The sequence below is a fragment of the Urocitellus parryii genome (genome assembly GCF_045843805.1).
Source record: "Urocitellus parryii isolate mUroPar1 chromosome 10 unlocalized genomic scaffold, mUroPar1.hap1 SUPER_10_unloc_2, whole genome shotgun sequence".
Taxonomy (NCBI): domain Eukaryota; kingdom Metazoa; phylum Chordata; class Mammalia; order Rodentia; family Sciuridae; genus Urocitellus; species Urocitellus parryii.
In genome coordinates this window covers 609,732-625,265 of record NW_027551755.1, presented here as the reverse complement: position 1 = coordinate 625,265, position 15,534 = coordinate 609,732, and positions in this window count along the sequence as shown.

The window sequence follows — 15,534 nt, the reverse complement described above, 5'->3', positions numbered from 1 at the left end:
TCAGTCATTGAAAAAGTAAGCATTATCAAAAATTTAAAGCAAGATCCTTTAATTTTATTAATGACATTATATGAAAATAAGACTTCCTTCTCAATTTACTGAAATAATGTTTTTTTTCTATAAAGGGTATTTCCTTTGATAGGTAGTATTCAGTTTACACACACACACACACACACACACACACTCACACAAAGAGAGAGAGAGAGAGAGAGAGAGAGAGAGAGAGAGAGAAACAAAAACAAAAACTGAGCAGCCTTTGATTTCACAACAGCTCCAACATATGTGAACAAAGGGAAGAGCCAGGACTTGGGGGACAATGTTCATTCCCTTGATACTATCACTGCCCTGTTAGTTCTTACTGCTATCCACAGGCTAGGCTCACAGATACTATATAATCCATTCGGTCCAAAGATTATGAACCCTTGCTAAATTATTGAAACACCCATTTCAACTTCAAATGTTCTGAAAAATAAGAATTCAATCTCACAATCAAAACATCAAAATAATTTTTCAAAAGGGTGAAAACAAACATTTCTCCACATTTAATACAACATTGAATGTAGTGGAATACAAGTACAGCATGTTCACATGCACTAGTATACAAGGTCTCACTTTATGAGTGGGAAAACTTACATTCAGAAAGATTCATTGAGCTTGGGCTCTAAACCCAGGGCACTTTCTATATCTTATCATAGTGGTAAGAAATCTCATTATGACATGGAATGGAAACTTACATCATATAGCTGGCACAGCCACTGATTTCTGTTGCATTGAGTTCTGGACAGAAGTTTTGTCCCAAAAATTCATTATGCTGCAAAGCCTATATAAGGGAGACAATACAAGATAAAAGGTTGTGAATTTCAAAAGTGTCCAGGTACATAAGTGCATACCCATAATCCCAGATGGTAGGGAAACTCAGGCAGGAGGATGGCAAGTTCCAAGATAACCTGGGCAACTGAAGGTAAGGAGACCAGTCTTAAAAATTAAAAAGTGCTGGGGAAGTAGCTCAGTGGTAGGGTGCTTGCCCAGTATGCACAGGACTCTAGGTTAAACCCTTACTGAAAAAAGAAAAAGTTGCCAAAGAATTATCACAATTATTTCCTCAAGCTTGATCTCCATTACTGTTTCTAAAAATATACCAAGTCTTACATTCACAGCCTTTTTCACAGCTTAGCTGCTGATATATTTGCCCTGGTAATCAAGAGGCCTAGGTCTGGGATGTTGCTTCTCATTGTAAAAAAGGGAGATCTCTGGCTATATAACCCAAGCTTCCTTCTTCTCCTTCAATTTTATAATCCCATAAAACCCAAAATTAAAATAATATGATAGTGCTTAGTGAACATTGTCAGTTTATAATAACAATGTTATTATAAATGACAGTTTATAATAACAATGTTTCCTCATTTGTTTTCATCAAAAACTAGTTGTAATTATGGGAGTTAGAAATTTGGTTATACTGTGTTGAGATACAGCTTCCTTTGGAGCTGATTAACTTGCCAATATGGCTCTGGGTATTAGACAGTCTTCTTATTCTCTTTAAATTCAGCTTTCATTATTAACAATGTGCTCCAGTCTCCCTTCCTCCTAATGATTCCCTTATTGGACTAAAAAACAAAATATGTATTTCATTTATTAGTCAATTTTTTCTATTTACTAGATTTCTCCCCACACTTCATCTTCCTCAAACAGTGAAAAAACTGGGAAAACCCCAGGTACCTCCTTGAAAGACAATTCCTGGATGGGAGAGGTTCATAGCCCATAGCCATAGATTTGGTTTTATTTTCATTGTTCTCACTTTGGGAACTCTGTCACGATGGCAGATAAGGACATTTTACCGTATACCCATAATGAGGAATACTCAAGTATTCAAGCCAGGATAGTCAAGGTGTCATGGTTCCAAAATTCACTGAAATACCCAACAAAACCTACAAAAAGCAAAACCAAGTGTCAATCAGTTCAGTGTTTTTATGAGGAACTCTAGATAAGACCCTACACAAGAACTCTACAACCTTCTAAACATTTCTGCTAGGACCTACTCTTTCTTGAAATATCTTCCACTTACTCTTAAATACTGATTTTGGTCCTTTACATATATATACCTCTGTATAGTTAAGGCAGTTTATGATATTTAGTGAAGAACAATATACCTGTAATCTATATTATGTATTCCACTTATTTCAGGAGATTCTTTATTATCAAGACTCTGTCTAAAAGTTCTATGCAACTGTATACAAAGGAAGAGTAAGTAGTAAGTTCATCCCTTGGTATCCAAAAGGAATTAGTTCCAGGAGCCCCCAGCAAATCGCATCCACAGATATCAAAATCTGACAATGCTTTTATCTACTATTTCTAAAATAGCATAACCTTTGCATAGAACCCTGCATATCTTTTATGTTTAAATACGTACATTCTGTATATTTTAAATCATTTACATATTTCTTTTGATACATAATACAAGTCAACCATCAAGGAAAAAATTTATACTTTATAGTGTTGGAACCAATGACAAGAAAAGAAAAAGTGTATATATTCAGAGACAAGTTTTGTATTGAAAAATTCTGATTAATGATTGGTTGAATCTTTGGATGTGGAACCCATGGACATGAAAGGCTGATGGTACTGACAACTTAAATTGTACCACCATTATTTTCCCCCTTCATGAACCTGGACATCTAGAACAAAAACCAGAAGAATCCTGAGCATCACATGCTCCTCTCTACTTCTACACAATAATAAGATTTATCTTTTACAAGGGTTTGCATTTTGTGCCCATGCTATAGGAATTATTTAGGATTCAAAATGCTTACATAAATACTCCAAAGACCTAACACTTAAAAAAAAAAAGAAAAAAGAAAGAGTAACATGCTGAAGTTCAGCAGAACATGCAGTCAATACTTCCATTTTAAGCTACCATAAAACAGTCTCATGGTGGAAATGCCAGGAAAAACTGCTAGAGATAAACAAGAGACAGCTATGAGGTTCACATAACACTTATCCTAACTGGTGTGAAGTGCACTGGGATATGCAGAACAATGACTATGTAGAAGTGTGTCTGCACATGTTTAGACTGGACCTAACTAGGTGTTTAGCATATAAGTCAGCATCTCTGAGTTAAATGTGGTTTTATGACTGATTTTTTTAAATTTCCATATAGAATTCTTTACACAACAATTAGTCAAAGCATCAAATCAAACAAAAGTTCTTCATTTATTGAATGAGGTATTATTTGCAGTATGACAGTGTAGAAACAGTAATCAAGATTTATCCCTTTCTCAATGATGTACATTGTAGTTGCCAACTTCATAAATGGAAGAATTAAACTTTGGCACAAGAGTATGCTAAATATGTATCATTGGAAGATATCTCCTCCTACTGTAACAGAAAAGATGTGTGTATTAATGGTTGATGCAATTGGGAGAAGGTTGGTAACTAATTATATGCTGATTAATCATATTGAGTGCAAAATTTAAGGCATATAAGATTAAAACTAAATAAACATTAAAAACAATCAAAAGATGTACAGAAATATGTTGATATAGATCATCCAGGAACCCACAAGGGAGGGAACCTAGCACTGTGGACTTTGGATTTTCCAGTGCTTTCAATACTTCTTTTCAAAATATAAGAGGTACTCCAGTTAGACTTCTCATGCCACACACTGTTAAACTCCTCAAAGATCTTCACTTTTATCTTGAAGCCTACATAATCGAACAAATCATCTCTGCTGATTATAGAAATGGCAATTCTCTTAACACAAGCATGAAGGTCAGGCACAGAACTTGTTGTTCTAATGAGGGAATTGGCCAATCATAATTCTTATGGGTTTTGAGTTTCCAGTTTACCAAGGTTTCATAATATGCCACCCAGAAGTATTTTAAAAAGCTCATTAGTGAGTATATGGTTAAAAGTTATAGTAACAAAATTAGGATACTAGCACAAAAAACTGGATAAGGGCCAGGAGGAAAGCAGCACATTCTCTAATATCAACTGCATGGCCTTGAGAAAACATTGGAGTCCTGTACAAAGTCCTAAAAGCAGGTTTCACAGGACAAGTGAAGAAGCAGGAAGGAACAGGGTACAGATTCCCTCTCAAAGCAGTACAGTTCACACTCACCATCATAATCCCCAAATAGACATTCACAAAAATTGTCTCTAGGTCCATCGTCTTCTCACCTGCTCCCAGGACAAGTGCCATGGTACCAGTGGCATAAGCCACCAGCAAAACAATAAACATCAGCATGAAGAAAGCACCCACATCTGATTTCAACACTTAGAAGGAAAAGAAAGGGTCAGTCCAGCTTCCTAGGTCACCTTGTATTTGAGAGTGTTTATTTTGCAAATAACACTAAACCTTCTGAAAAACTAATATCACAATGAAAAATGTCACTTACTCTTCAACTATCATTAGTGTTTCCTTCCATGTAACCACATGAAGTTATCACACAATTTTCTTTTTTTTTAACATTTACTGCAAAAATACTTTTCCATGTAACATCTATGCTCCTTTATGTGAAACAATGCACAATTTCTGAGTTGCTGAGCCAGAGAGATATAGGCAACACAAATGGACCGAATTCTACTGTCACAGGAAATTTCTCAAGAGCACATTCAAGTAAACTGACATCTCCACATTGTTTATTGTTTTTTTTTTAAATTCATTAGTGAAGAAACTGGGATCAGAATTCTATGATGCCACAGTGGGAGGAAAAGGGGAAGTAGTATGGACTGAACAAGAGCAAATTAAATTCTATTATTGTATAATTATGTCTACATGAACCGCAATATTATTTATAATGATAAGGTACTAATAAAACATCAAAAAATACCTGGGGTAAGGAAAAATGCCCCCATAACCTGAGTCCTTCTAGACAGTCTGATTGAAAATGGGCTAAATTAAGTTTCCTAAAGTATTCTATAAATTATACTGAGCTAATGATCTGGGTCATCCCATCTGAGGGTTTTGGAACAGTTGCAAGAACACTGATAAGAAGCCTGGGGGTCTAGATTTCATGATTAATTCTTTTTTTATTTTTCTGGGGTACCAAGGATTAAACTCAGTGGCACTCCACCACTGAGCCACATCCCCAGCCCTATTTTTATTTTATTTAGATATAGGGTCTCACTGAGTTGCTTAGTGCCTCAGTTTTCTTGAGGCTGGCTTTGAATTCATGATCCTCCTCCCTCAGCCTCCCAAGCCACTGGGATTAGGACACTAGCACAAAAGACTGGATAAGGGCCAATCACACCATGCCCTGATTGATGAATTCTTTATCACACACCTGATTTTCTAAATGGAAGGCTTAAACTCTATCAGTGGTTCTTATCCTGTACTATGCTGTCACAAACAGATATTTCTTGTGTGTGTGTGTGTGTGTGTGTGTGTGTGTGTGTGTGTAAGGGGGTGGTGGAAATTCTTATATAGTACCTGAAGTGAAGCCTGAGCCTAATGCACAAAGGAATCTGTCTACAGCCATCAAATACGTATTTTTATTAAATGAATAAACACCAAAGTTACCAACTTTGTTTCTATGACTAGAGAAGAAGAGAGAGAAAGAATATGTGTGTATATTGATTTTTTAATTCCTCCCATTATATCCCTTTACATAAGGATATTACCAATCTGTATTTTATCTCTACAGAGATATATGTAGATACAGAGAAAATGTTGATAGATAAGCCATATCTTAGCTCCTCTGGCATAGCCACAAATAGTTTTATAAATTTATTTCATATTTGTATATGACATATCTCTGTAAACTGCAGTTTTATAGATAGTTTTAAATTTGGCTGGCCCAATCATAGGGTGCATACTTGCAATCCCAAGTGTCTGGGAAGCTGGGGCAGGAGGATCCCAAGTTCAAAGTAGGCCTGGGCAATTTATCAGGACTCCATCTCTAAACAAAATAAAAATAAAATGGCTGGTGATGTAGTGGAGTGGTATAGCACTTGCCTCTCATATTCACACTATGGGTTCAAGTCCTAGTAGCACTTAAAAAAAATTGGTTGGGAAAACAACTTGACAACAATGCCATTGATAAACAGTTATTTTAGAGAGTGAACAATGTGTACATGTACTTCCATAGCTTACATACAGCTTGGTTTGTAGTTTTAATAACCATGAAACTGCTCACAGAGAGAAACAAGCATCACCTCATATGCAAGACTAAAGACACATCTTCATCTTGCTACTTACATAACATGAAGTATAGTATAGAAGTAAATATAATAGTTGGAAATAACCTCCTGGGTATTAATTCAGCTAACAGTTCTCCAAAGAAATAAGGCAACACTCTGTAGTATCCACTGATGTGCTCATGTCTGGGGAGGAAAAAAAAGCTTGCCACACACTCCAGATTAGTTCAAGAAGACTCAGCCCAGAAGAGGCGCTGCTCTGCAGACTCCTGCTGCCACCAGATCTGACACTGCACCTGCCCACAGGATCTAGTCTGATTTCCCACACCCTTCTCCACCTCAGGTACAGCCTCCCTGGGGCATCAGCCCCCATACTCTTGCTGTGCCCCTCTCTCATGAAGCACCCCCCCCTGCTGCCACCCACTCTGACCCATATCAACCCTCCAGGGACAGAGTCTGCACCTCCTCACTCTCCTCAGAGACTCTGTTTCTCTTCTGAGGCTAGCTGTGCCTGAGAAGTGAGGAGCTAATTCCAGTGTAACAGAAGCTTCTCTTCTCCCCGCTTTGAGTATAAAGGCCCCAATGCACCTGAAGACTTTTTAAAACTCTTTATTTCTATTCTCAGGTTAAGAGCAGAAAAAGCCTTCTTCTCAATGATCACACGTCCAACATGCAGCCATGTCAGCTACCAAATCCTCATCTTTCCTCTTCCTAACATCTTTCTCCCATAATTCCAAATGCTTCTACCAGTGTCCTTATTTCTTCCCTCTCTGAGGATTCCTATCCTTGGCATATAAGTATAGGCAAATCTCTTTCATTTTTGAAAAACTAAAAGGGACAAAATCAGTCTGCTTCTTACTGTAAGGCTGCCCTCTGAGTCTTTCTACTCCTCCATCCACTGAGGTCTAAACTAAGTCACATTCTTTGCCAATTTTATTTCCCATTTCTTATTTGCTGGTGATACCATCACTTACTTCCAAGCACCTGAACTTTTTTTGAAAGTGTCACAATGACCTGTTATTCCCTAAAATATAAAGATACTTTTTACTTTGTTCATTGTTTGCTTTTTATGCAGCATTGGGATTGGCTGCTCATATCAAACCAAAAAACCTCTTTCCTTTAGTGTCTGGCTCCACATACTTTTGATTTTTTTTTACTCTCCTATGACTGCATTTTCTCAGTTAATATTGGTAATCCCAAGCTGTATCTCCAAAGTTCACACTGTGCATGGTAAGTATACACAACTTATGGCAATCTCCAAGATCATATCCTTGTCCTCATTCTGGAAGTGACCTGACTGACCAACAGCTACCAATGTCCCTTTCCGAAACAGAGAGCTACTCACTTAAACAGTTTCTTCTGGAGCTCAAAGATCTCCCCAGCAATCACACTGCTGAAACACTGGAAGACAATCAGCACATAGAATTCCCAGGCCCTGCCAGGACAGAACAGGAACAAAAGTATTACAGTAAACTCAATGTCATCAGCTCAGTTTTCTACCCCCAAACTGTTTCCACAAGTGACATAACATTAAATAGATTTTTTTTCCTTTAAAAAGTTTAGACATGTTCTGGTTAAAACTGAGAGGAAAGCATGAACTCATGAGGTCTTTCCCCATTTCTGTATCTCCACCATGGTGCCCCTGAAATTCCATATTATAACCCTATTTGAAATTCACAGTCTTAGCTTACTGTGAGCTGTTCTTAAAAATTGATATGTGGAGGCAATAACCCCCAATATGAGGGTATCAGGAAGTAGATGACTTAGGAAACAATAAGGTTAGATGAGGTCATGACAGTAGAAACCCCAAAATGTGATTAAAGTCCTTATAGGAAGAAATATCACATCATGCTCTACCATAAGAGGGTACAGAGTGAAGGTTGTCACCTGCAAGCCAGGAAGAGACCTTTATAGGAGAATGACCCTGCTGGAATGGAACTCTGAGCTCAAATTTCCACATTCGAGAATTTGAGAGAAAATAAATTTGTTGTTTAAGCCACCATGTCTACAGCATTTAATCATGGAATCCTGAGCTAATTCATAGGTCACAGAAATACTACCACCTTCAATTTAAGAAAAATGATGAGTATTTTTCCCAATGTATATTTGGAAGATCAATAAAGACCCAAAGTGTTAAAAAATTCACTTAACCAGTTTGGTCTTCAAGTGGAGTAAAGAAAAAAAAGGAAGACATGTGGAAGGAAAATGTCAGACAGCAGAGGGAACCCACATTAGCTCTATACAACAGACACCTGACCATCAGCAAAGTCTTGACAGTTAGCCTTGACACGGGACAAGCACCCTCCTACCAGGCTTCCAAAGTGCTCAGAAAATAAATCAAACTGATCCTGATTCATGAAAAAAGTAATAATTTTTGCAACTGTGGTGAAAGGGTAGACTTTTAATGCTTCTTTTGTAGCAAACTAATTGAGGTTTAAAAAGAAAATGTTGAGTTAATCTACACTTTGATGGATACATGGATGTCATGAAAGCAACCACAAGTACTTCAAATATGGATGGGCTGCACGTCACAATCAAACAGTTTAATTAATATTGAGGATGTTAGTTGCAACTTTTTTTTAAAAAAAAGAGGTGATGTGACACATCATTTAAATAACAAAAACAAGAGAACATATTTAAAAATTGTAATCCAAGTGAAGAACCCCAGTTACTCTAAGGTAAAAAATAAGAGTGAGTAGACAATAATTTTACATGAAGAAATAAGTTAGGCTATTTTAAATGTAAATATTTATATAATTATTAAAAGGAGTAAAAATCATCCAGGCCTAGTAGAAAAGCAGATATATAACTTTTGATACAGGACTAAACCTAATGTCAAGTTGAAACCTAATTTGAGAAATGTGGGACATAGCAAAAATTCAGTTTAATTTGTTGTTACATCTAACAGTACAGTAAAGTTAATGATTCTTAAAAAAAGGAGACTATAAATTTTCTTCTAAAACATAAGGTACTTTATTTTATATTAAATTTTTTTTTTTACTTTTAGGGAATTTCATTCATTAAAATTCTTTCCAAGTTGGTAAGCCACATCTCTATTATATATTTATCTGATTTATTTAAAATATTAATGATAAGTTCACAAAATTATACTTCCATGTTTACAGGTACAAAGTTATAGTTCAGGAAACTTAATGTAAAATCATTAAATTGAGCTAATTAAGGTAATATCCACACTTCAAATATTTATCATTTTTATGGTAAGAACATTTGAAATTAATTCTCAGAAATTTTGAAATATATATTAGTATTTACTATATTCATCACATTGTATAATGTATCTCAAAAGACAAGAAAAACCCTTATTCCTCCTGAGACTTTGTACACGTGACTATCTTCTTCTTGTTTTTCCTACCCCTCTTCCTCTGGCAACCACCATTCTACTCTTTGCTTATAAGAGTTCAATTTATTTAGCATAATGTTATCAGCTTACATTCATGATGTTACGAATGCCAAAATTTATTTCTTAGAGCTGAACAGTAGTCCATTGTGTATACACATCTCACTTTTCCTTATCCTTTTCCATTTAGCTGAGGATGGACACTTAGATTGAGTGCAAATATCTCTGGGAGTGCAAATATCTCTTCAACAAACTTATTTCAACTATTTCACGTCAATACCTAGAACTCAAATCCAATTATTTTAAAATACTTCCTAATTCATTTAGTAGTCACCACAACATTGTACAATGATGAAGTCAAAGAAACTCTCACTCCACACAGGATTGAGACCTAGTTCTTCAATTACACAGATTATAGAGAGTGCAAAGACAGTGCTTGATTCCAAAGAAGAACTAAACCATTGGCCTCCCTGACAATTTCAAATGATGAGGCACTGATATTAAGCCCTGAAGAAAGCATTAAGAATTTGGTTCCAGAAATGAAACTGAAACATTGTTTTCTAAAAAAAAAAAATGAATCATTAATCACCCAAGACAGATTACACAAGCTACACACAGAGTCTATTTTCACACAGACGGAGTTTTTATTTAAAAAAATAGCAATAAACTTAAGGCAAAAATAAAATTAAAAGAAGGAACTTGTCCAATTTCTCCAGAAAACATCTGAAAAAATTACTGTATTTCTCTGGAGTTTTCTAGTACTTTAATGCCTGGCTTTTTAGTTTGTCTTTAAGTTTCCAGTTAAGCATAGGTTTCTCAATATTTCTCCTAAATGCTTTCAGGTATATAATAGACAGGAGCACAGTCTCTAGGTCCTATTGGATTAAGAAATGGAATCTAAACAGGGTACAAACCAAATATTAGAATATTTAGAAATGACCCAGAGATCTAAGCCTCTAGGGATGGTAAAATTATGATATGACTTGGGAAAAAAATCTCTGTATAATCATATTGTAGAGAAACACTACCTGATTCCACACACAAGAAAATAAGTTTATTTTTGCATGAGGAAAAACTTATTTTTGCATGATGTTTAGCCAGGTGCAATGATGCACATATGCAATCCCAGCTACTGGGGAGACTAAAGCTGGAGGACAACAAGTTTGAGACCAGCCTAGGCAACATAGTGAAGCTTTATCAAAATAAAAAAAAATAAATAAATAGTTCTGGGCATGTAGTTCAGTAGTAGAGTACCTGTGGATTTAGTCCCTAGTGGAGGAGGAGGAGGAGGAGGAAAAGAAAGAGGAGGGGGCTGGGGAGAGAAAAGAAAATAGAGAATTGACTTTTATGTTTATTCTTTCTTTCAAAAATAATCAGCCTTTAATAAACATCAAAAAAGACTTGATATAACCTTTCTCAAGTGTCCTCAGTAGTAAAATGGGGATAAGACCATGTACCACTCTGGCTCTTGGGAGGGGTACCTAAGGTACTTAAAGTTGGGAATATCAAGCATGGAGTCCAGTGTCTAGGAAGAAGTGGTTCGCATACATGAATTATGATGAGAACCCTGAGTTCTGTGGTGTTGCTAAGCACCTATGCTATGAACATGACACAGCCACTAAAATGTCTCATCCTAAAATGATATTTTTGAAGGCACATTGTAATTAAACTAGATAATGATCACAACACTAAGATAAGTGTTATAAAACAGATAAATAATAAAAAAGATAGGAAAAGCTTATTCCTACCAATCTAACCTACACTCCCAAATCAAATGAATTATAAAACCATGAAGGAAATTGGCTCACATGAAACAAATGTAAACAAACAAGACTACATTGAATTTAAAAATATTTGTGTACCAAATGCACTATCAAAAAGGCAAAAGAGAACCTACACAATGGGAGAAAATATTTGCAAATCACATATTCAAAAAGGAATTAATTCAATTTTAAAATGAACAAAGGACATTTTACCAAATATACAGCAGATATGTATTATTTAGAAAAGGAAAAATTAACAACTTTTGGTAAGAACATGGTGTAATTTGGACCCTTGTTTGCTACTGATAAGAATGTAAAATGGTGCAGCACAGAGAAAGACAGAAGGCGGAGCCTCAAAAAATTAGCAGAATTACCATGTGACCCAGCCATTCTATTTCTGAGTATCTATCACAAAGAACTGAAAATAGGGACTCAAAGAGATATTTATAAACCCATTGCAACATTATTCATGATAGCTAAAAGTTGGAAGCAACTCAAATTTGCATGAACTGATGAACAGATAAACAAAATGAAGTATATAGATATTACAATGGACTATTATTTAGCCTTAAAAAGAAAACAAATCCCAATACCTGCTACAACTTGGAGGAATCTTGAAGATATTATGCTAAGGGAAATAGGTCAATCATCAAAAGACAAATATTACAGGAGTACAATATATAATAAGATTCTTAGTCAAATTCAGAGACACAGAATAGAATAGTATTAGGCAGAAGTGAATTTTGGGATTAACTGATTTATGAAGATTCCATTTGGGAAAATGAAGACAATAATCTGGAGTTGGATGGTGGTGGTAGTTGCAAAATGGGAATATATTTGATACCACCCAACTATCAACTTCAGAATGATGAAAAGGGTAAAAAATTTTAATTGTTTAGTTTACTACTTCATATATACATACATACATCTATAAAAAATAACTCTTGCATTCAGTCTTTAATGCACTAACTCATCCTATCCACAATAAAACAGTGACATTTATTTACCATAAATTCAAATATTTAAAGGATGTTCATAAGCTTGAAAACAGTAACAGCATTTTCTCAAATTGTTATCCATATTTACTTACCTATTCTGGATTTAAGTACAATCAGTTTTTAGCATAAGGAAAGTGGCACCTACAACGAGTCCCAGAATGACTGTGGCAAACATCTTATCAAAAAGAAAAATGAAAATAAAAATAAAAGAATTTCAATTTGAGGTAAAATTTTCACACATCATTTATTATTACAAGATATATGGCTACATAGTCAAATCTCTCCATTGAAATCAACACTTTAAATGACTTGGCCAGAGTCCCTGGGAATATAAACAATGTACATTATTAGACTACTTTCTAAATAAATTTAAAATTATCTGTTGTTTGGAAACTGATGAGACAACAGAGAAGATGATTGGACAAACTAAGATTTCTGTCAGGGTCTAAACAAGCTTTCCTGGATTAGGGACAGTTGAGGTCCTGAACCCACAAATTCCATACAGGGTAAAAGAGTCAAGCACATGCTAGGGAAGTCATTTTTAGGAAAAAAAAAAAAACAACACTAAAGTCCAAGTGGATAAAGTTTTATACTTAAATGAATTCTCAATTTTTGTGTCCATGAACATGCATAGTTTCATGCTTTAAGAAGTTCAGATGAAAACAGGACATCTTTACTCTGATGATTAGAAATAAATTAAATTTCAAGGCTGGGAATGTAGCTCAGGAGTACTGTGCTTGCCTAGCTTGCATAAGCCAATGGATTTCATTCCCAGCACCATAAAATTAACAAGTCATAAAATTTTAAAATCATATACAACAATTTCTAGCAATGGAATTTTGTACAAAAAAAGGAAGAAGGGTGAGCAGGATCCTTCCACTTCACCTCTGGTAAGACCCCATTTGTATGAGAAAGTACATTGTCACTGTCACCAAATCACTCAGCCAGCTCTCTCTGGGGGCACCCAAGTGCTTCTATTATTACCTCCTCCACCTCCTCCATCACTGCTTGCCTTCAACCTCAGCCACTGAGGCCTACAGTCAACATGTCCCAACTGAGAGGCCCATCCCCACCCCCCAGGCCTCACCTACCTTCACCTATTCTGTCTGTGTGAATGGCTCCCAAGGAGCCATCACTTTTGTTTTTATGATAAAAAGTTTTAAAAGGATGCCTCAATTAGAAAAGGCTTAAGGGTAATGTATCCAATGTGGTATTTCCTAATGCAGGAATGGTCAGAGGTAAAAGGATTGGTTTATGAGAGCTGGAACTTCATCAGTGGTTTGATCAACTTGATGGATTAATAATTCATAAGCAGGTGGGAATGACTAGAGAAAGTAGGTGACTAGAGAAAAGCTCTTGGGATTATATCTTGTTCCTGGCTCCACCCCTGCCCCCCACTTCCCAGCCACCAATGGCTGAATAGCTTTCTTCCACTATGCCCTTCCACTACAATATGCTGCCTCATTTTGGGCCCAAAATAATGGAATTGGCCGAAAATGTACTGAACCTCTAAAATTAAGCCCACAATAACTTTCTCTCCTCTAATTTATTCTTGTCAGTTATTTCAGTCACCATGATGAAAAGCTGATGGACAGTTATAATAGAATTTATTGAAATAATTATAATTATTATTATTCATGAGAAAATTATAAAAATATAGAAAATGTTAGTCTAAAGAAAACAAAATATCCCACTATTTATCTTGAAAACTTCAAACCTGAAAAGAAAATCTTAATATTACAATAGAATATTACAAAATATTAATATTACAAAAGTAGAAAAGTTGACACATAATCAGAAAAGATTGGTTTGCAAAGACCACAATCTAGAAGAATATTATTTAAATGTTACAAGATGTCTGTAAACATCCCTTTGCTAATAATAGAGAAATCCTGAGGAAAACTCCATTCTGCATATCTTCATTACTTTCAGAATATACTCTCTTTCATGTCAGCAGATCAATATTCCAAATCAATGTTGATGGCTCTGCCAACATGCAGCATGAACATGTATATAAGAGTCTGTATTTTCATATGGTATACTTTAGAATATTTAGTATTTCAAACTAGACTATGCATTCTTTGTTTCTTAGCATTCAGACATGACATTTTATACAGAATGTTATTATTGGAATGTTTCTTACAAGTTTCAAAGCTTTTATACTATATTTTAGTCATTTTCAAACACATTGACAGAACTCTGAATACAGTAATCATGTTATACATTTACGAGGTCTCCATGTGTAATTTTTCTTGCATGAAGAAAAAGCAAACCAGTAGGCAAACTAAATATTGCAAAATCAGGCAAAGGATACTCTATGAGCTTTGTACATGTGGCTTCTGTTTTTAACAGAAGGATAACAAAATAGATTCCTGAACAAAGTTTTTTTTTTGTTTGTTTTTGATTAAATGTGTTTAACCAACATTTCTCAAGGTGTGTTCTGAGGGATGTGTTTTTTTTTTGTTTGTTTGTTTGTTTTCACTAATAAACCAAAGGCTTAATATTCTAATGGAAAAAAATGACTGTCTCAAAAATTAATAATAAAGTCCTTCAAATTTATTAGATCAGAAAATCCTTGGCACATTAAATGAACTCTAAATCTTCTCATATAGATAATCAGTTCATTCCAAGATGTTCCAAAAAAATGCAACTTCTGGTTACAAAGCAAGTTTGAATCATGTATGTAACTAGTTCAAATCAACAGACACAAGATATCATAAGCAGAGAATCAGAAAAACATTTTCACAATTCCATGTTAAAAACTTAGAAATCTAAGAAAAAAAAACATAGAAGTTTAAAAACCTTAGGCCAATAAACTTCAGCCTAGAGGCCATAATAGGGCCAGCACCTATTTTTGCTCTGAGCAAAAGTTAGAATGGTTTTTATGTTTTTAAAGAGTTGGCAAAAAAATAGGTGAAGAATAATATTTCCCACTCTATGAAATTTACTAGATATTCAATTTTAATGAATAAAGTTTTATCAGAACACAGCCAGGTTCATTTGCTTATTCTGTTTTCACATTAAATGACAGGGTTGTCTATCTGAGATAAAGACCATGTTGGTCTGCAAAGTCAAATACTACTACATTCTTGTTTGTTTGTTGAGTTCCTATTGATAAAGAAAAAAAATATTCAGCAATACATTTTAAGGCCCCATAAGGTACACTTTACTCAGGACCATAGTGATATGTATGGGGACAGAGCAACAGGATCTTGCAGTGGACAGAGAGACTGGGCTGGACTCTGAATGCTCATACTGCATTCAGAGAATGGGAAATTATAGT